The 17,780-nt window shown below is 45.3% G+C and overlaps 1 protein-coding gene and 1 pseudogene across 8 annotated transcripts in view; one reads left to right on the top strand and one right to left on the bottom strand.

Moving 5' to 3' along the window:
* LOC148135420 (uncharacterized) overlaps positions 1–17,780 on the top strand; it is a 560,459-nt pseudogene that overhangs the window by 227,653 nt on the left and 315,026 nt on the right. The window lies entirely within an intron of this gene.
* The window catches only part of LOC122544520 (Fc receptor-like protein 5), a 101,802-nt gene that overhangs the window by 80,656 nt on the left and 3,366 nt on the right, over positions 1–17,780 (bottom strand). For 4 of the 7 annotated variants that reach the window (XM_087984641.1, XM_087984637.1, XM_087984636.1 and 1 more), the window contains exons 2-3: positions 5,119–5,257; positions 1,335–1,364 (exon numbers count right to left, since the gene is read on the bottom strand). The exons of 1 other annotated variant lie outside the window; for it this stretch is intronic. The gene's annotated coding sequence lies outside the window, so the exon portion shown is untranslated. The remainder of the gene's footprint in view (positions 1–1,334; positions 1,365–5,118; positions 5,258–17,780) is intronic. 2 more of the 7 variants (XM_087984640.1, XM_087984638.1) reach the window with 1 other exon arrangement.

The raw sequence follows: 17,780 nt of genomic DNA, 5'->3' as shown, positions 1-17,780 counted from the left end.
TCCTAAATTTGCAGATAACACCAAAATTGATGGTAAAACAGACAGGGGAGAAAGTTATTTCACAGTACAATTGGACCTTGATCAGATGGGTCAAAGGGCCGAGGATTGGCAGATGGAGTTTAATTTAGATCAATGTGAGGTGTTGCAAATCTGGGCTGGAGTTACAAAACTGATGGTGGAGTCTTGGGAACTATTGCCAAACAAAGAGACCGTGGAGTGCAGGTTCATATTTACTTAAAAGTGGCATTGCAGATGGAGAACATAGTGAAGAAGGCATTTAGCTTGCCTTTATTGGTTAGTACATCGAGAATAAGAGTAATGGTTTGGTTAGGTCACTTTTGGAATACTGCTAACGTTGGTTAGGTCACTTTTGGAATACTGCTAACGGAATGATGTTGTGAAACTTGATTGGGTTCAGAAAAGATTTACAAGGATGTTGCCAGGTTTGGAGGTTTGAGCTGAAGAGGCTGGAGCTGTTTTCCCTGGAATGTTGGAGGCTGAGGGATGTTTATAAAATCATGAAGGTCACGGATAGGATTAATAGCCAAGGTCTTTTTCCCAGGGGAGGCGAGTCCAAAACAAAAAGGCACAGGCTTAAAGTGAGAGGGAAAAGATTTAAAAAGGACCTAAGGGACACCGTTTTCATGCGGAGTGTGTTGTGTGTATGGAATGAGCTGCCAGTAGAAGTGGTGGAGGCTGGTACAATTACAACATTTAAATGGCATCCGGATGAGGACATGAATAGGAATGAATAGGATAGGGGAGAAAGTTATTTCACAGTACAATTGGACCTTGATCAGATGGGTCAAAGGGCCGAGGATTGGCAGTTGAAGTTTAATTTAGATCAGTGTGAGGTGTTGCATTTTAGTAAGGCAAATCTGGGCAGGAGTTACAAAACTGATGGTAGAGTCTTGGGAACTATTGCCAAACAAAGAGACCGTGGAGTGCAGGTTCATATTTACTTAAAAGTGGCATTGCAGATGGGATTTAGAGGCTTTAGAGGGAAATGGGTCAAATGCTGGCAACTGGAACTAGGTTAGCTCGAGATACCTGATTAACATGGATGAGTTGGACTGAAGTGTCTGGATCAGTGCTGTGCATCCTGTTGACTGTAAGTCAGAAGTTTGATGGACTTGAAATGTTAAGTCTGAACTTTTTAATCTCTCTCTCCACAGACGTTGCCAGAGTTGCTGAGTTTCTTCTGCACTTTCAGGTTATGTTTCAGATCTCCCACACCGACAGTACTTTGCTTCAATTGCGTAAACACTGGCATTAGTGCTGACACTATGGAGTTCATCAATATGTAATAAAATAGGGACTGGGACTCAACATACCTTCTCATATTTGTAGAATCATCACTTGCCCTGAAAATACACAATTAGACACAATCAATAAGTTTCATGGGTCTTACGTGAATAAAGGGAAAACAATTCAATGGTTCCATCTTTGAAAATTGTTCTATCCAAAAGTCATGCTTTAAAATACAACCAAGTGATGTATCCTAGGCATTTGGTATGCTTTCCTTTATTGGTCAGAGTATTGAGTACAGGAGTTGGGAGGTCATGCTGCGGCTGTACAGGACATTGGTTAGGCCACTGTTGAAATATTGCGTGCAATTCTGGTCTCCTTCCTATCGGAAAGATGTTGTGAAACTTCAAAGGGTTCAGAAAAGATTTACAAGGATGTTGCCAGGGTTGGAAGATTTGATCTATAGGGAGAGGCTGAACAGGCTGGGGCTGTTTTCCCTGGAGTGTCGGAGGCTGAGGGGTGACCTTATAGAGGTTTACAAAATTATGATGGGCATGGATAGGATAAATAGGCAAAGTCTTTTCCCTGGGGTCGGGGAGTCCAGAACTAGAGGGCATAGGTTTAGGGTGAGAGGGGAAAGATATAAAAGAGACTTAAGGGGCAACTTTTTCCATGCAGTGGAGGGTACGTGTATGGAATGAGCTGCCAGAGGAAGTGGTGGAGGCAGGTACAGTTGCAACATTTAAGAGGCATTTGGATGGGTATATGAATAGGAAGGGTTTGGAGGGATATGGGCCAGGTGCTGGCAGGTGGGAGTAGATTGGGTTGGGATATCTGGTCAGCATGGACGGGTTGGACTGAAGGGTCTGTTTCCATGCTGTACATCTCTATGACTCTAATGTCTTTTCCATTATCCAAAGAAAACTGAATTGGGATGTAGACTCAGGTCTGATATGGAGAGATTTTTCATCAGGATGGAGAATCGAAGGTCTTAGGGAAAAATGATCAGATTGGCCATGAACTCATCAAATGGCTGTGCAGAGTCGATGGGCTGAATGACCTACTGCTGATGCCATGCTTTAACGTGAAGGCACAGGCTTTCATTTCTTCAGTGGTTATGCATAATACAGCTCATTTGTTGAGATCCCGTAGTAGGTTTTTGTACAAAATATGGAGTTTCTATATTGAAGGTGATTTACTGGTTTGGATCAGAAATTGGCTAGCTGAAAGAAGGAGGGTGGTGGTTGATGGGATGTATTCATCCTGGAGCTCAGTTACCAGTAGTGTGCCATGAGGATCTGTTTTGGGGCCGCTGCTCTTTGTCATTTTTATAAATGACCTGGATATGGGCATAGAAGGATGGGTTAGTAAATTTGTGGATGACAGTAAGGTAGGCAGAGTTGTGGATAGTGCCAAAGGATGTTGTGGTTTACAGAGGGACATAAATAAGATGCAGAACTGGGCTGAATAGTGGCAAATGAAGTTTAACGCAGAAAAGTGTGAGTAGTTTATTTCAGAAGAAATAACAGGAATGCAGAGTACTAGGCTAATGGTAAAATTCTTGTCAGTGTAGATGATCAGAGAGATCTCGGTGTCCAGGTGCCTAAATTCCTGAAAGTTGCCATCCAGGTTTATAGGTTGTTAAGAAGATATGTGGTGTGTTGGCGTTTATTGGTAGGGGGATTGAGTTTTGGAGCCAGGAGGTCATGTTGCAGCTGTACAAGACACTGGTAAGATCCCACTTGGAGTATTGCATACAGTTCTGGTCACTGCATTACAGGAAGGATGTGGAAGCTTTGGAAAGTGTTCAGAGGAGATTTAGTAGGATGTTGCCTGGTTGGAAGGAAGGCTTTACGAGGACAGGCTGAGGGAACTGAGGCTGTTTTCGTTGGAGAGAAGGAGGTTAAGAGGTGACTTAATCGAGATTTATAAGATAATCAGAGGGTTAGATAGGATGGACAGTGAGAGCCTTTTCCCTCAGATGAAGGCTAACACGAGGGGAAATAGCTTTAAATTGAGGGGTGATAGATAAAGGACAGATATTAGGGGTAGATTCTTCACTCAGAGAGCAGTAGGGGCATAGAACACCGTCTGCAACAGCAGTAGACTCGCCGGCATTAAGGGCATTTTTAATAGGCATTGGACATACATATGGTTAATAATTGGTTAGATGAGCATCAGCTTATTTTTGCAGGTCGGTGCAACATCGCGTGCCGAAGAGCCTGTACTATGCTGTAACATTCTATGTTCTATGTACTTGTTTGTGTCAGTACTTGAGTAAAAACGTGTGAATCTGTGTGCATGAGCGAGTGTGTGCATGCGTAAGTGTGGATGTGTGAACAGCAGTACGCTTGTGTGCGTGAGAATCTGCATTTGAGAGTGTACCGTGAGAGAGTGGAGTCCGTGTGTGTGCGCGCGTGAGAGAGTGGAGTGTGTGTGTTTGCGTCTGTGTGTGAGAGAGTAGAAGGTTATGGGTGTGCACGTTTTGTGAGAGAGTGTGTGCAAGAGTGTGGCTGTGTGTGTCTGAGAGGGAAAGACACAGACAGAGATGGAACAGGTACCGATCAAGAAAAGCAGAGAAAATGAGTGAGAGGGAGAGAGACAGGCAGCCAGAGACACAAGAAGGCTAAAGAAAGAGAGGGAAGCAGGGACAATGGTGGAGAGACAGAGCGCGAGAGCGAGAGCGAGAAAAAAAAATGGAGAGATAAACAGAAAAAAAAGGTAGGGAGATCGAGGACCGGACGAGCGCGAGATAGACAGAGTCAGCAGGAGTCAGATGGAGGAAGAAGAGAGATGGTAATTAAGAGATCAAGGGAGAGATGGGGAAATGAAATGGAAGGTAGAGAGAGGGCAAAAAAAAAGAGGAAGGGGTGAAGTTGGGGTGAGAGAGAGTGACAGAAATAGAGATACAGATAGAATAAGGGAGATATAATGAGAGAAAGGGGACGGGAGAAAGAGGGGTTGGGTAGAGAGAGCATGACAAAAAGTGACTATGAGGGATAGAGAAAAAGAGAGAAAGAGAGACAGATGAAGTGTTTTCGCAGAGAGAGAGATTATGAGTGAGAGGGATAGCAAGATACAGAGACAGATAGGATGGACAAAGAGCGAGTATGTGTGGGAGCAAGAAAAAAAAGGGGGAAACAGTTGGGAGACCAAAAGAGAAAAAGGGAGAGGACAGAGAAAGTAGGGAGGTGGAGGGATGGGGAAGGGAGAGGGGACAGAGAGAGGGGGAGAGAGAGGAGGGAACACAGACAGATTCAGAGAGAGACACAGGGAGTGAGATGTTCTCAGGGCCTGTGTGTACTTCCCACTGTGAGCAGAGAGTGAATGTTGAATTTATTGAAAAAAACAGGAATAAAAAGGGCTGGGCCCTGCAATTAATGCAAGGCCCATCCAACAATGTCCATGCCCTGTGAAGTATATAAAAAGACACATCAATTGCTAATAACATTCTGTTCAAAGCGTCCATTCAGCCCCTCAAGCCTCCTATACTCTTCAATAGAATCACGGTTGATTCTGTTTCTCAAAGCCATATTCCTCATTTTGTCTTCATTCCACTTGGTTCTTTTCAAAGCTGAGTGCGTGAGAAAGAGTGTGTGAGAGAGGGTGAGAGAAAGAGTATGCGAAAGAAAGAGAAAGAATGTGTAAGAGAAGACTGTGTGAGGGAGTATGTGTGCGTGTGTGCGAGTGAGAGAGTGAGCATTTGGCTGGGAAATGCCAGCACTCATGTGCACTGCTGTCTGTACAGAATCTGGACAGGATTCTGCTTCTGTTCACATTCCCATTGTACATTGAGCTGAGGGCAGGCTGAAGGACAGATTTATCACTTGCACCAACCCCGAAATGGTGATAAAACCTGGAGGTACATACCGAGTAGTAGGAGAGCAGAGAAGATCTCCATCACACTGCCCTGTCTGATCCGGGTGTGTATTCAGTTAGTGACTCAGTCTGCTTGTCTGATCCTGCTGGTGGCAGGAGAGCAGGGGCGAAGTAGGCACAGCCAGAGAGTCTGAGAGAGATCGAGGTGGGAGACAGTTGTCAGTCACCCAGAACTTCCTTCACCACAACTCCCTCCCTCTCCCCCACTCTCAATACTCATTACACTCCATTCCCCTTCCTGGTTATAAACCTCAGCCCTCAATGCGCTCAACAATCCAGGCTCGACAGCCCTCTCTGGTAAAGAATTCCATACTTTTACTCCTCTTGGAGAGAAGAAATTCCTCCTCACCAACTGCACAGAAGCCAGCTCACTCCCCCCTGTACAATTCTTGGGGTGAAACTGGATTGGCCATTACTCCCCATCTCTGTTTCCAATCTGACCTATCCCATTGTCCTGAAACAGTGACCTCTCATTCTAGATTGTCCACATGAGGAAACATCCGTTCTCTGTCTTCTTTGACAATCCCCCCTTTTGCGTCTTACATCCCTCAGTTAGATGTCCTCTCTTCCTTCACAACTCCAGACACTATAGGCCTAATGCATGTCCTATGCCATTTTCTTTTTCAAGACCAGGGCCTCGATAATTCTCATCTTTCACGGAGCCCTACTGCGGCCAGGAACGTGCCCTGAAGCCTCATTAACTCCAAAGGATTCCTAGTCCATTCATTCATCGGAAGATTTGGCAGATGAATGCATGGCTGCAGACTGATGCATGGGGCAGGAATTCTGACTCTTGGATGATTGAAGTAGCAGTGACATGTACAAGAAGGATAGATTATATCTAAGCTGCAGGGGGACCAATATTTTGTGTAAGTGTGTTCAGGAAGAATTTCTCACGCAGTGTATAGATGACTCAACTAGAGAACGGGCAAACTTAACCTCCTCTTAGGAAATAAGGCAAGGCAAGCCTTGGAAGTGTTAATGAGGGACCACCTTGGCACCAGTGACAAAAATTCCATTAATTTTCCAATAGCTCTGGAAAAGGAAGGGTCCACAAGTTAACGTTCTAAATTGGGGCAAGACCAAATATGATGGTCTTAGACAGGAACTTTCAAGAGTTGATTCAAGGAGGCTGTTTGCAGGCAAAGGGACGTGTAGTAAATGGAAGGCTTTCAGAAGTGAGTTAATGAGGGTTCAAGGACAGAATATTCCTGTCAGCGGTAGAGTACTTTGGATGCCCAGAGCTATAGAGGCCCTGGTCTTGAAAAAGAAGGCATATGACATGTATAAGCAGCTGCCAACCAGTGAATTCCTTGAAGAGTACAGAAGCTATCAGAGTATGCTTAAGAGAGAAATCAGGAGCACAGAAAGGGGACATGAGATGGCATGAACAGATAAGGTAAAGGAGAATCCAAAGATATTCTACATGTACATGAAGGAAAAAGAGTAACAAGGGAGAGAATGGGGTCTCTTAAAAATAAATAAGGTCATCTGCAGGCAGAGCAACAAAAGATGGGTGAGATTGTAAATGAAACTTTCTTGTCAGTATTTTCCATGGTGAAAGTTATGGAGTCCAGGAAACTTGGGAAAATAAATTGTGATGTCTTGAAGGGTGTCCATATTACACAGGAGGAGCTGGAGGAATTCTTAAAATGTATCAAGATAAGTAAAATCCCGGGACCTGATGGAGTGTGTCCCACAATTTTTTTGGAAGGCTAGGAAGGAAATTGTGGTGACCCACAAAATTTGGCTAATGATGTGACATTATTTAAGAAAGGTTGCAGGGAAATGCCTGCAAACTACAGACCGGTGAGACTAATGGCTGTGATGGCTAAGTTGTTAGAGGGGATTCTGAGAAACAGAATCTATAGGCATTTGGAAAGGTAAGTATTCATGTGGAGTAGTAAGCATGGCTTTGTGCATGGGAAACTGTATGTCATGAATTTGTTTGAGCTTTTTTGAAGGAGTGACCAAGAAAGTAGGATAGATGTCGTGATAGATATTGTTTACATGGACTTCAGCAAGGTCTTTGACAAAGTACTGCATGTTAGATTGTTGAGTAAGGTTAAATCTCAAGTGGTCCAGACAGAGCCAACCCATTGGATACAGAATTGTCTTAACGGTAGAAGATGGAGAGTAGTGGTAGAGGGCTGTGTTTCAGAATGGAGGCCTGTGACCACCTATGTGCCACGGGAATTGATGTTGTGTCCACAATTATTCATCATATCCATAAATGGTTTGGATGAGAAAATAGGATGTATAGTTAGTCAGTTTCCAGATGACACCAAGATAGGTGGGAGAGAACTGTGAAAAGCGTTATCTAGGAATCTCACTTAGAGGAGTCTTGTGTCTGGCCCTGGCATTTCACCATTCACCTCCCTGGGTCAGGAATATGAGATTTAACTTGGTGCAGAGTCTTCTCCCCATTAGCAATTCAACTGGAGCTGTCCCTTTAGCTGCAATGACAGGTAGTTTAATCATCAAATGGAAGCCGATACAGTTTAGTATCATGTGAAATTGCAGGCTATTTCTATAAGCCTGCCTTCTAAGTTTAGATTGCTCTTTCTGTCAGACATTTGGACGATGACTGCTATGCAGCTGTCCTTACATGCCAAATACCATTCGACTCTAGGAAATACTCAAATTCCTTGCTGGTAAATGATGGCCTATTGTCCATGACTAACACGTCCAGGAATCTGTGTGCTGCAAATGATGCTCGCAACTTGTCAATTGTAATCCTGGTGTTTGACGAATTAATTCTCTTCATGTGCAGCCACTTTGAATGGGTGTCCACAATGACAAAAAAACATACAAAGCGCCCATGAAAGGACAGGCATCATCGGCAAGTAACCGAGTCCAGGGTTTACCCGATCATTCCCATGAATGGCAGTAATTTTTGTTCTTGTTGACACTCTGAGCACAGCCACACTGATGTAGCAATGTCAGCATTCAATCCTGGCCAACAGACAGAACTTCTCACCAACATCTTCATTGTGTGAGCCCCTGGTGGAGTTCAGCCAATATCTGGGAGGGGAGACTCAGTCTTGCTCCCCATAATAGTATTCTGTCCTCTCCGGTGATCTGGTCTTGCCGTGTCCAGAACCATTTCAATTCCTGTTGTGATGGCCCTTTTGTTTTGCCATCGCCACCAGCTGTTTCAGTTTTGCCAGAATGGAACCTTTATGTGTCCACAGTCCTCAGCAGTGATCAGAAGGGTGACCAGAAAGTTAAAATCCAGGGCAGTTTCTTCCAAGGGAGACACTGCCAGTGGTGTATCCACCAGAGAGATATTCCTCAAGGCACCCACAGTACCATTTGGCTTCCCAGACAATGTTCCGACTTGTAACTGCATACTCAGAATAAGAGCTCACCACTGAACTTGACCTGAGTCTGTGGGCGGCATGGTCCTGTCCTCATTAAGTAACTCTGGCAGGAGTTCATGATCCATTACTACCACAAATTTAGATCTGCAAAAGGTACTGATGGAACTTTCTCACACCAAAGATAACTACTATCTGGGTGTATCAGCCAATGTCTGGGAAGCGCATGCTAGCAGGCGTTCCTCTCTGCTGGATTCACCAGTAACCCAACAATATCCCTGATACCGTACAGGGATGCATCGCATGTCAGCACCACATCTAGCTTATGATCATGGTGTGCCACACCTTAGATAACAATAGTGTTTTTATTTTCACTTCCCTAAAGGCAACATCTTCACCATCAGGCCATTTCCTAAGCTGATCCTTTTTCTATAGCAAACATAAGGATGCTTAGACAGAGGCAAGGTGATATTTGAATTTTCTGTAATATCAACACAGGGAAAGACCTATGCTCTGGTACAGGTGTGAGAGCCAAGCACCTTTGATCTCCCTCACATCATCTTCCACTGGACCTAACTCAATCTTGTTGATGCTGTAGTGCAAGTAGGTCACTTGTGGTGCCTGGAACACTAATCTTTCCTTCCAAAGGCAGACCCAGTAGGTCCAAGATCTGTAAATCAACGAGGTAAAAACAATGACTGCAGATGCTGGAAACCAGATTCTGGATTAGTGGTGCTGGAAGAGCACAGCAGTTCAGGCAGCATCCAAGGAGCTTTGAAATCGACGTTTCAGGCAAAAGCCCTTCATCAGGAATAAAGGCAGTGAGCCTGGAGCGTGGAGAGATAATGTGGAGGAGGGTGAGGGTGGGGAGAAAGTAGCATAGAGTACAATGGGTGAGTGGGGGAGGGAATGAAGGTGATAGGTCTTGTTTTTGGAGAAAGTGTACAGTCATGGCAGCGCAGGCGGTGAAATGTTCCTCCTGCAGGATGTTTGAGGTAGGGGTGACCACCGATACTCCTGCCGACTTCGTCTGCAGGAAATGCAGTCAGATCCTGATCCTCACCGAACGAGTTAGGGAACTGGAACTGGAGTTGGATGAACTGAGGATTATTCGAGAGGCTGAGAGGGTGATTGATAGAAGCTACAGGGACATAGTTACGCCGGAGAACAGAGGTAGCTGGGTAACAGTTAGAGGTGGGAAGGGGAAGAAGCAGGCAGTGCAGGGTTCCCCTGTGGTCGTTCCCCTAAAAAATAAATATACAGCTTTGGAAACTGTTGGGGGGGACAGCGTTGTAGGTGTAAGCTGCAGTGAAGGGGTCTGTGGCTCTGAGACTCAGAAGGGAAAGGGGGAGAGGAGGAGAGCGCTAGTTATAGGGGACTCTCTAGTTAGAGGGACGGACAGGCGGTTCTGTGGACATGGGCGAGACTCACGGATGGTTTGTTGCCTCCCGGGTGCTAGGGTCCGAGACGTCTCAGACCGTGTCTTCAGAATCCTTAAGGGGGAGGGTGTGCAGCCAGAAGTCGTGGTGCACATTGGCACCAACGACATAGGTAGGAAGAGGGGTGGGGAGGTCATTCAAGAGCTCAAGGAGTTAGGCTGGAAGCTAAAAGCTAGGACAGACAGAGTCGTCATCTCTGGGTTGTTGCCGGTGCCACGTGACAGTGAGGCAAAGAATAGGGAGAGAGTGCAGTTGAACACGTGGCTGCAAGGCTGGTGTAGGAGGGAGGGCTTCAGATATTTGGACAATTGGACTGCATTCTGGGGAAGGTGAGACCTGTACAAACAGGACGGGTTGCACCTGAACCAGAAGGGCACCAATATCCTGGGGGGTAGGTTTGCTAGCACTCTTCGGGGGGGTTTAAACTAATTTGGCAGGGGGATGGGATCCGGACTTGTAGTCCAGCAAGTAGGTTAGCTGTTTGTCAGGATGCCCAAGACTGTAGGGAGGCTGTGGAGAAGGTAGCACTGACAGGGACTACTTGCGGGCACAGAGATGGGCTCAAGTGCGTATACTTCAACGCAAGGAGTATCAGAAATAAGGTGGGTGAACTTAAGGCGTGGATCGGTACCTGGGACTACGATGTTGTGGCCATCACGGAAACGTGGATAGATGTGGGACAGGAATGGCTGTTGGAGGTTCCTGGTTACAGGTGTTTCAGTAAGATTAGGGAGGGTGGGAAAAAAGGAGGGGGGGTGGCATTGCTAATTAGAAATGGTATAACGGCTGCAGAAAGGAAGTTTGAGGGGGATCTGCCTCTGGAGGTAGTATGGGCTGAAGTCAGAAATAGGAAAGGTGCAGTCACCTTGTTGGGTGTTTACTATAGGCCCCCCAATAGCAGCAGAGATGTGGAGAAACAGATTGGGAAACAGATTTTGGAAAGGTGCAGAAGCCACAGGGTCGTAGTCATGGGCGACTTCAACTTCCCAAATATTGATTGGAAGCTCTTTAGATCAAGTAGATTGGATGGGGCGGTGTTTGTGCAGTGTGTCCAGGAAGCTTTTCTAACGCAGTATGTAGATTGTCCAACCAGAGGGGAGGCCATATTGGATTTGGTACTCGGTAATGAACCGGGACAAGTGGTGGGCTTGTTAGTGGGTGAACATTTTGGTGATGGTGACCACAATTCTGTGACTTTCACCTTGGTTATGGAGAGAGATAGGTGCGCACAACAAGGTAGATTTTATAATTGGGGGAAGGGAAATTACGATGCTGTAAGGCAGGATTTGAGGAGCATACGTTGGGAGCATAGGCTGTCAGGGAAGGATGTGGTGGAAATGTGGAACTTTTTCAAAGAGCAGATACGACGTGTCCATGATATGTATGTACCTATCAGGCAGGAAAGAAATGGTCGTGTGAGGGAGCCTTGGTTGACGAGAGAGGTTGAATGTCTGGTAAAGAGGAAGAAGGAGGCTTACATAAGGTTGAGGAAACAGGATTCAGACAGAGCAGTGGAGGGATACAGGATATCCAGAAGGGACCTGAAGAAAGGGATTAGGAGAGCTAAGAGAGGGCATGAAAAATCGTTGGCGGATAGGATCAAGGATAACCCCAAGGCATTTTATGCGTATGTGAGAAACCTGAGAATGACGAGAACGAGGGTAGGTCCGATCAAGGACAGTAGTGGGAGACTGTGTATTGAGTCGGAAGAGATAGGAGAGGTCTTGAACAAGTACTTCTCTTCAGTATTTACGAACGAGAGGGACCGTATTGTAGAAGAGGAGAGTGTGAAATGGACTGGTAAGCTAGAAGAGATACCTGTTAGGAAGGAAGATGTGTTGGACATTTTGAACAACTTGAGGATAGACAAGTCCCCCGGGCCTGACGGGATATATCCTAGGATTATGTGGGAAGCAAGAGAGGAAATTGCAGTACCGTTGGCAATGATCTTCTCGTCTTCACTGGCAACGGGGGTGGTACCAGGGGACTGGCGAGTAGCGAATGTTGTGCCCCTGTTCAAAAAAGGGAATAGGGATAACCCCGGGAATTACAGGCCTGTTAGTCTTACTTCTGTGGTAGGCAAAGTAATGGAAAGGGTACTGAGGGATAGGATTTATGAGTATCTGGAAAGACACTGCTTGATTAGGAACAGCCAGCACGGATTTGTGAAGGGTAGGTCTTGCCTTACAAGTCTTATTGAATTCTTCGAGGAGGTGACCAAGCATGTGGATGAGGGAAGAGCAGTGGATGTAGTGTACATGGATTTTAGTAAGGCATTTGATAAGGTTCCCCATGGTAGGCTTATGCGGAAAGTCAGGAGGCATGGGATAGAGGGAAATTTGGCCAATTGGATAGAAAACTGGCTAACCGGTCGAAGGCAGAGAGTGGTGGTAGATGGTAAATATTCAGCCTGGAGCCCAGTTACAAGTGGAGTTCCGCAGGGATCAGTTCTGGGTCCTCTGCTGTTTGTAATTTTTATTAATGACTTAGATGAGGGAGTCGAAGGGTGGGTCAGTAAATTTGCAGATGATACGAAGATAGGTGGAGTTGTGGACAGTGAGGAGGGCTGTTGTCGGCTGCAGAGGGACTTAGATATGATGCAGAGCTGGGCTGAGGAGTGGCAGATGGAGTTCAACCCTGCCAAGTGTGAGGTTGTCCATTTTGGAAGAACAAATAAGAATGCGGAATACAGGGTTAATGGTAGGGTTCTTAGTCAGGTGGAGGAACAGAGGGATCTTGGGGTCTATGTACATAGATCTTTGAAGGTTGCCACTCAGGTGGATAGAGTTTGTAAGAAGGCCTATGGAGTATTATCGTTCATTAGCAGAGGGATTGAATTCAAGAGTCGTGAAGTGATGTTGCAGCTGTACAGGACTTTGGTTAGGCCACAGTTGGAGTACTGTGTGCAGTTCTGGTCGCCTCACTTTAGGAAAGATGTGGAAGCTTTGGAGAGGGTGCAGAGAAGATTTACCAGGATGTTGCCTGGAATGGAGAGGAAGTCGTACGAGGATAGGTTGAGAGTTCTCGGCCTTTTCTCGTTGGAACGGCGAAGGATGAGGGGTGACTTGATAGAGGTTTATAAGATGATCAGAGGAATAGATAGAGTAGACAGTCAGAAACTTTTTCCCCGGGTACAACAGAGTGTTACAAGGGGACATAAATTTAAGGTGAAGGGTGGAAGGTATAGGGGAGATGTCAGGGGTGGGTTCTTTACCCAGAGAGTGGTGGGGGCATGGAATGAAGTTCGGCACAACATCGTGGGCCGAAGGGCCTGTTCTGTGCTGTATTGTTCTATGTTCTATGTTCTAGGTCAGGGAGGAAAGGGTGGAGTGGATAGGTGGAAAAGGTGATAGGGAGGTAGGACAAGTCATGGGGACAGTGCTGAGTTGGAAGTTTAGAACTAGGGTGAGTTGGGGGAAGGGGAAATGAGGAAACTGTTGAAGTCCACATTGATGCCCTGGGGTTGAAGTGTTCCGAGGCGGAAGATGAGGCGTTCTTCCTCCAGGCGTCTGGTGGTGAGGGAGCGGCGGTGAAGGAGGCCCAGGACCTCCATGCCCTCGGCAGAGTGGGAGGGGGAGTTGAAATGTTGGGCCACGGGATGGTGTGGTTGATTGGTGTGGATGTCCCGGAGATGTTCCCTAAAGCGCTCTGCTAGGAGGCGCCCAGTCTCCCCAATGTAGAGGAGACCGCATCGGGAGCAACGGATACAATAAATGATATTAGTGGATGTGCAAGTAAAACTTTGATGGATGTGGAAGGCTCCTTTAGGGCCTTGGATAGAGGTGAGGGAGGAGGTGTGGGCGCAGGTTTTACAGTTCCTGCGGTGGCAGGGGAAAGTGCCAGGATGGGAGGGTGGGTTGTAGGGGGGCGTGGACCTGACCAGGTAGTCACGGAGGGAACGGTCTTTGCGGAAGGCGGAAATGGGTGGGGAGGTAAATGTTCATTATTGGTCTTCCCACTTATTAGCAAATCATGCAGATAAATGGAGACCTTGGGTAGATCTTGCAAACTGTTTTCCATTATGTTCTGGAAAAAGACTTGGGTTAAGGTTACCCCAAAAGGCCATCTCATATACTGATACAAAGCCTTATAGGTATTAGTTGTAGCATAATTAGGGAATCCTAATCTAACCGCAACTGCATGTATTCATGGTTGATGTCCAGCTTCGTCAAGAACAACCCCAGCAAACACCCGCCCACCCCAGCTAGTTTTGCATATGAATCCTCCAGGCAAGGGATTAATTGTTCTGAGACTTCTCTGAAAAGTTTTCAGGTATTTAATTAGGACTTCGCTCCGGCAGCCATTTTCTAATCAAAATATGTTTAGCCAATCAAGTTGAATCTTTCTCACCCAATTCCACCCCACCGTAAACTTTTGCTACAGTAGTAACTCAACCAGCAACTTCTCATAAGGGACCAGAACTGAAGTTGTACCCTTAAACAGTAGGCGTTCCCCAGTATAGGTTCTCAGCCTGGCCGAGATCTTCCACAAACTTTGGTAAAAATTGGGTCCACAATCAATGATACAGCCACATGACAGCGACCTCCATTAGACCTGTGTGACTATTTAATGAGACATTTATTTTGGTTGGTTCAGGTTTGGATGTGAATCAGCAATTTAATTGTTCTAAACCAGCTGCAGGTGGACTTTCAAAAGGTATGTACACTCCTGGATACTGGACTATGAGTTCTCTAAGTGGGACCATTTTGCTGTCTCAATGTTGTGTGCCAGCAGAAATTAAAAGGGCCAGTCAGCCTGGATCCTTGAGAAAATTCTAACCATTTAGTCATGGCTTTGTTTAAGTTTTTGCTGTGGGTAGACTGAAGGGGTCTTCTGCTTCAAATAGGTCCTGAGTGTGGCTGTCCAATTGCTCTCACTCAAGCCATGTTCATTAAGGTCAGTCAGCCTGGCGAGGGTACCCACTTCAGTTGGCATACTCTGTAAATCAAAAGCTGCACATGCTGCATTTTCTAATGATAAAGCCAATTGTGGTGCCAGTTTGAAATCTAGTTGGACTTCAGTGAGTAGGTGCTTTTGCATGGTCACATCATTAATCCCACATACTAATCACCTCTCAGCATCTCACAAGGGTTAATCCAAAATCACATGCCTCTGCCAGTGTCTCAGTGTCTCAGAATTAGTGGAGGCTGTGGTCATCATGTTGCTTAGCTAAATCTGTCAACTCTTGAAAGGATTGAGTATTTGCTGCCTCCTGGAAAGTTAGGTACCTAATGACCAAAAGAGCTGTGGTCCACACTGTCGGGAGAATTACTTATTGCTCTTCATCTGCCCCAATTTCATCATATCCACATACTGTGCTCAGTCTTTGGCAGGAACTAACAAATCAAGCTTCCCAAATAGCGGTTTGATGCCAGAAATGTTTACACTAATTCAAAGTCAACTATAAAGTGAATCACTTCAGGGGTATGCTTTTCCCTTATCACCACTGAAATAACTGCATGAAGACTGGTATCCTATCACCAAGTCACTCTTTACTGACACATGGATAGTATACAGCACTGAACCAGCTAGCACTGAGCCACCTCCCAAAGTGAACAGAAGCTCTGATATTCCTGTTTATATCTGTCATCCAAGTCTCCCTAACTGGACCAAACTAAGAGCCCAATCAGGGAACTCAGATTCTATGAGGTCCACCTGGCTGACCTTCTTCCAAACATTATAAGAGATGTCTATGAAAACACAACAAGGAGAATCTCCCTGGCTAAATACTGTCAGATTTCGAAGTACATGTTTCAAAACTATCAGTGCAAATTGAAAAAAAATCAGGTCAAAAAGCAGAACTCAACAAGAAAGCAAAATCACCTGTGGTTGGGAAAGATGGTCAGTGAGTGCTGTCTAATTCAAAACTTAAGGCAGACAAAGTGGCAAAATATTTAGGCAAGTCAGAGAAAAGGACATGTTTCAGGAACACACAGATGGTGCTTAAAGCAGAGAAGTCTTTTTGTGAAAATAAAAATGTGCAAGAAGAGCTTTTATGGATATGTAAAAGGAAAGAGAGAAGCAATCTGTAGGAAATGACCTAAAAACTATAGGATTTTCGAAGATGGTCATTAATTCTTAGCCACATTACTGGTAAAAAGGAAGGAGTGTTGTGCATCTTAAAAGTATTAAGGGAGATAAGTCCATGGGCCTTATGAGACAGGTGAGTGAACAAGTTGCTGGAGTATTGACAGATATCTTTGTATCCACTTTGTTCACAGGTAAGGTCCCAGAGGACTGGAGAATAGCCAATGTAGTTCCCATTCTTTAAGAAATTGCAGGCCTATGAGTCTTATGTTGATGATAGGGAATTTAGTGGAAAAGATGTTCAGGGACAAGATCTGTACGCATTTTGAAGCGAATGGACTTATTACTCACATACAACATATTTTTTTTCCTCGCGGTGAGTTCATGCCTCATTAACTTGATCGGGTTTTTGAGAAGAGGTCAAAGATGATTGATGAGGGAAAAGTCCATATTGTCTATATGGACTTCAGTAAAACCATTGACAAGATCCCTCCTGGCAGACTGGTTCAAAAGGTGAAGTTACATGGTTTCAACGGTGAACTGGCAAGGTGGATACAGAACTGGCTTAGTCATAGGAGACAGAGAGTAGCAAAGGAAGGATGCTTTTCGGAGTGGAGGCTTGTGACTAGCGGTCTTCCACAGGGATCGGTGCTAGGACTTCGTGATCTACATAAATGAGTTGGAGGAAAACATGGTAGGTCTCAGTAATAAGTTTGCAGACAGTACAGAGTTTGGTGGAGTTACAGATAGTAAACAAGATTGTCAGAGGATAGAGATCAGTAGGAAGCATGGGCAGAAAACTGACAGATGGAGTTTAATCTGGACAAAAGTGGGGTGATTTGTTTTGGTTTGTCATGTAGAGATGGAAAATATACAGTGAATGGCAGAACTCTGAGCCAAATTGATATGTCGGGAGATCTGGGTATGCAGGTCCACTGATCACTGAAGGTGGCAATGCAGGTAGATAACATGGCCAGACAGGCTGCCCAAAATAATTCATTTATAATGAACTTCAATATAGTGGCCATAAATTAAAGCATGCTGGGAAATGGAAACCAACCATAATAAAAGTGACTGTGTCAGTCCGCACACTGCAGAATGCAGACAGACTGCAGCTGCCCACAGACAGTTTGCAAACAAACCTGACAGCTGCAGACCCTGCAACACACACCTGGAGTTGGGCGCTGAATCGGACAATGGAATGTCACCATCGGGATGATCAGGAGCATTGAGTCATTTGCTAGACACAGAGGCGCACAGTTCCATTATTTGGAGGGGCTATCTGCACACAGCACCTACCATAATGGACATCGATGAGCCAACACCTGGCTGGGTCTGATTGAACAGGGTACTCAAACCTGGTCAATCCATTAGCAGGTCCCCAAGTCCCTCCCAAAAGGGCGTGAAGGTTTGGAATGACGAGAATCGCCATAAAACCCCACTCAGTGTGGTAAATCGAGAATAACCATTGCAACTGAAGACACATCCAAGACAACTGGAAGGCGAGAAGGACATCGCCACATGGAGCTCAGCCAGGTTCTAGTGTGGTGATATATGATCATACAAAGTTAAGGTAAAGCATAAGATAGTTTGTGGTGTGTCTTGTTAGCTTCTAGTATACTTTGTTGTCCTAATATTAATTGCGTCAAATAAATGAGTATTATTATTAAGAGTCAATTCACAGTTCTTCTGCTGATTATAAGAATTTAAACACACCGTGTTGCAGGTGCAGCAATAAGATGGTTAAAAAGGCCTATGGCATGCTTTCCTTTCTTGGAAGGTGCACTGAGGATAACAATAGGCAAGTTATGCTGCAGCATTAGGCCACACTTGGAATATTGTGTAGAGTTCTATTCACCACACTACC

The sequence above is a fragment of the Chiloscyllium plagiosum genome, unplaced genomic scaffold (assembly GCF_037043375.1).
Source record: "Chiloscyllium plagiosum isolate Xiang-an unplaced genomic scaffold, Cpla_swu_hap1 HiC_scaffold_49, whole genome shotgun sequence".
NCBI lineage: Eukaryota > Metazoa > Chordata > Chondrichthyes > Orectolobiformes > Hemiscylliidae > Chiloscyllium > Chiloscyllium plagiosum.
The sequence above is the reverse complement of the archived record's forward strand: the minus strand, read 5'-3'. Positions and strand labels throughout refer to the sequence as shown.